Below are 4,615 nucleotides of genomic sequence, written 5' to 3'. Positions count from 1 at the left end.
AAGGAAGGAAGGAAGGAAGGAAGGAAGGAAGGAAGGAAGGAAGGAAGGAAGGAAGAAAGAAAGAAAGAAAGAAAGAAAGAAAGAAAGAAAGAAAGAGGGAGAGAAGAGAAAGAAAAAATGAGAGGAAGAGAGAAAATCATCTATCCTCGCATCTCCAACCTTATCCTCTTAATAATGCCTACCTTCTGAACTTCACAAAGCATTTTCTTCAGCCCTCATTACAATAAACTCAACGAATTCTCAAGATAGTCTCTATTATTACTCCATTTTCAGACAGTGAACGAAGGTTCCCAAGACATATACAACTAATAAGCAGTAGAGCTTGCCTTGTCTACCAACCCATTGTCCAGATGACTGTCAAGGTATGTAACATTGCCCTCACTTAGTGTAAAAAATATTTGGTCTCCAGGAATATGATCTTAAATTCTTTGGACAGTGGCAACCTCCAAGATAGCTCTCAGTATTCACACTCTTGTATAACTGGCTCCCCTTGAGTGTGGCTGGACCCAGTGACTCTATTCTAACAGAATACTAGAATATGGCAAAAGTGATGGGATGTCACTTCCAAAATTACAAAAGACTGATTGCAAAAAGAAATCTCTCTCTCTCTCTCTCTCTCACACACACACACACACACACACACACACACACACACACACACACACACACACACAATGAGCTCCCTCTTCCTTTCCCTCTCCCTCTCTCTCTGCCCTAGCTCGGAAGGAAGCAAGTAAGCCATGTTATGAGTAGTCCTATGGAGAGGCTCATGCACCAAGGAACTGATGTCTTCAGCCAGTTGCCAGTGAAGACCAGAGGCCTAGTGACAGCCATGTGAGTGACCCTGGCAGTGGATTTCCCCCCACCTAAGCCTTGGTATGGCTTGTGTAGCCAACACCATGATTGTAGCCTTATGGAGACTCTGAGCCAGAAGGCACCCAGCTAAGCCCTATCTGGATTTTTAATCCACAGAAACGGTAAGAAACATGTTTCTTATTTTAAGTCCCTAAGTTTCGGCTAATTTAGTACACAGCAACAGATAACTAATACACTTTGCCAAGCAATTGTCATCAAAAGCTCGGTGGGAGAAATAACATTCATGAAGGCCTCTTGACTAAAGAATTCGCAGTCTGTGCATGTCCCTAGACATTCTATTATATTGATCTTTTTAAAGAACCAGCTATTGATTTTGTTTCCTTTTCTTATTTTCCTCCCTTACACTGATTAACTTTTTCTTTTAGTGTTTCTTTCATTTTATTGCTTCTTTTCTAGCTTCTCAAGGCGAATGTTTAGTTCATTGATTTTTCCCTCTATTCTTATTAATAACAAATGCATTTAAGGCTATGAAATTTCCTCTGACTACCACTTTGGCCGATTCGCATAGATTTTTGGATGTTCTGCTCAGTATTCGAAACGTTACCCTTGTATCAGGCTGGATGATCAGAAACTTGTTCTCAGCACTTAGTGAGTACTTAATAATATTTATTGGCTGACTTACTAAATAGCAAAAATAATAATAATATTAATAGTCGTTGTGGGACAGTTGGAAAGTAAAGCATCGATAAGACGGAATTGGCTAAGTTAATGATGCTACGAAAATATAAATAAACCATTATACAGTCATCGAAAATCACATTTTTTGGAGATCCTCTATGGCCGTGGTTCCTTGCTCATGGTACAGCATTAAGTGGATAAAGCAGCTAGAGAAGCAGGTTCCCAGGACTTCATGATGGCCCCTTACAGATCTGCCCTCACTGACCGTACATGAGGCCACCAGTGTGCACTAAGGCAACGGTGAGGAGCTGCCATAACATAGCTCATGATGCATGCAGATCTAGGGTGCCAAGAAGAACCTCACCTAACTGGCCACACAGGGTCTCCCTCATGTAACACAAGCACATATGACTTTATTCAAACGCATGTGCTCTAGGACCTCCGGAGAAGAAAAGTATAAAATACAGCCAGGCCTTAAAGAAACCAAGTCTAGTAAAGAGACAAGCTTGAGCACAGGAAAGAACTAGAAAACAATTCATTACACCCCCATGGAAGACTTTAGAAAGTCCCAGACTCCTGGGGGCAGGAGGGTGTCCTCGAATGTCATTTGGAGGTCGGGATAGGGCTGGAATCTTGGCTCTACCACTTCTGAGCTTCGTGACCTCAGGCCCAGCTACTTAATCTCTCCAGTTCGGTCTCCTCTGTAAACTGAGAACAATAAGTGTTGTGAGGATTAAGAGAGATAGAGCCTGGCATTTCATTAATAGTTAACAGATAATATTTGTTATTATTATAGGGAGGAGCCCTGTGCCCCACCTCTGTTGGCTGTGAGGACGCAGCTCAACCACCACCACCCCCGCCCGCCTGGTCCTGTGTCTGAGCTCTCAGGCCTGTGGGATTGTTCTCCATGAAACCTCCTGAGCCCCGCTATGACTTTCCTATGCCTGAGTACTTCTGCCTTCTCGATCCCCTTCCTACATTAAAAAAAAAAAAATTATATATTATATATACACTTACATAAACACACACGTATGTAATTATATTTTACAACTGCATCGAATGAATATATCAATGTTATATATGAAAACATTTTCTCCTACCTAAAAGTTCATTTTTGTCTTCTGATTTTACAAGACATTAAAACAGTTCAGTGGCCTCTAAACTGTCCTGGGCCTGAGACACTGTGCCCTCTGCACCTGATGGAGAAGTCAGCCGTGGCCTCCAGTACCTGTTGTCCACTTGCTTCCTGCTGGCGGGGGACTTGGGTCCCGAGGTCTCTGAGATCTCTGCCTGTCTCTTCTCTTGTCTTTCTCCTCCCAAAGAACAAATAGATCAACGCATCAGTCTCTTCGTCCCTGCTTCCCTCCCTGCTCACCCTGTCCCCAACATTCTCTTTCTGAAATGACAGAGGGAGCTGGGGGTGACATGGAAAGCACAGAGTTCTTGGCATCAAATGGGTGAATGTCAAGTCCTGGCTTTGTCACCTACAAGCAGAGCAGCCACAGCAAAGTCACTTCGAACCACAGTTTCTTCATCTGTAAAAAGGAGCTGATAGTACCTTCTTCACAGGGGGATTGTGAGAAATTTTTTAAATTAAAAAAGTTAACCTATGTACCATTGGGGCACATAATAGATGATAATAAATACATACATACATACATAAATGTCTTCTTTGCTTCTTTCCTTTGGGAGAGAATTTCTAAATGGGTAAAGGTTTTACCTGAGCTGACGAAGGCAGGTGTCCAGGAGGACAGTGACATAGCAGAAACTGGGGGTGAATTTGCAATGAGCAGCACATGGGACAAGCATTCAACAGCCTGGACTCTGGCTGGCAAGCCATTCCTTCCCCTGCCCCTGGAGAACAAGTCTCCTTGGGAAGCTAGCGTCTATCTTCACAGAGCCCGGAGCATAGGAGGTGAGGAGAAAGATGCTGGTGATGGACAGATGTACCATCTCAAAGCAGCCAGATGCTCATGACAGCAAGTTAGAGACCCCGTCTCTCCTGGACAGAGCTGGGGCTCATGATCTGTGTTTTCCAGGCTCTGTACAGATCAAAACCCTTCCTGTTCCCATAGTCTTTCTTCAGGTGGATTAGCCTCAGGCACAGGGGGGCCTTTCTATAGCTGTGTGACCTTGTGGGCAAGTCAGAAAACCCCTCTGGGCTTCGGTTTGCCCATCTGTAAAATGGGAACTGTAACTATTACACCTGACAGGGTAGATGTGAACCTTAAGGGAGAATGTATATGAATAGCTGAGCACAGTGCTGACCTGTGTTTCGTGCTGAATAAATGTTCGCTGTTGTTAAATCTTCTTAAGCCTGATTAGATGTTCAGGCTGCCTGGGCAGATGTCCAGCCCTGCTTCTCCAACTTTGACAGGCTGACCATCTGTCCTTCTGGGGACTTCCACAGAGTGCTTGCCTCACCTGGCCCAGGGATCTTCCTTGTTTAACCTAATTGCCAGATTCGGTGGCCCCACTGTGAACCCCACCTGCTGGCTGCACTCACAGCTGGCATCCTGCCAGGACCACCTAGGTCCCCTGGAGCTCCTGGGTCAGCCTTACCGCACCTGGAATTAGGGAGGGGCCTTGAGGAAGAAAGGAATTTGGAGAAGTAGGAGGAGGGGATGGGTCACAGCCACTTAGCTGCCCCCACAATCCTTCCATCATCCGATGGGGTCTTTGTAAAATGGAAATGACAACACCCCCACGCTCCTGCTCTAAACCCTTCATCTAGCACTTAGAACGAATTCCTCACTCCCCTCTTGGCTGAGAAAGCCCACCTGATCTAGTCCCATTCACCTTGCAGTCTCATCTCACCCCTGTGCCACAACCCGCTAAAAACACCCTGGCGGAGCCCCTTGCATACAGGGCTCCGCCAGGGTGTTTTTAGCGGGTTGTGGGAAGGGTACCCTCTCTCCAAGAGAGAGAAAGCATTTGCCTCCTCTTGGCGGCCACTAAGAGAACAATCTAAATCAGGAAGACAAATAGCTTGTCAATTGCTAAGCATCTACCTCAAAAAAATGAAAAGTTAAGATACTTATGTAATTAAAAAAAATTAAAAAAAAAAAAACGCTTCGCAAAGGTCAAAAGGGTTTTACAGGGAAGAGCAAGTCTCCCTCTT

This window comes from Pteropus alecto, unplaced genomic scaffold, assembly GCF_000325575.1.
Source record: "Pteropus alecto unplaced genomic scaffold, ASM32557v1 scaffold6, whole genome shotgun sequence".
Classification (NCBI taxonomy): Eukaryota; Metazoa; Chordata; class Mammalia; order Chiroptera; family Pteropodidae; genus Pteropus; species Pteropus alecto.
This window is presented reverse-complemented; position numbering follows the sequence as displayed.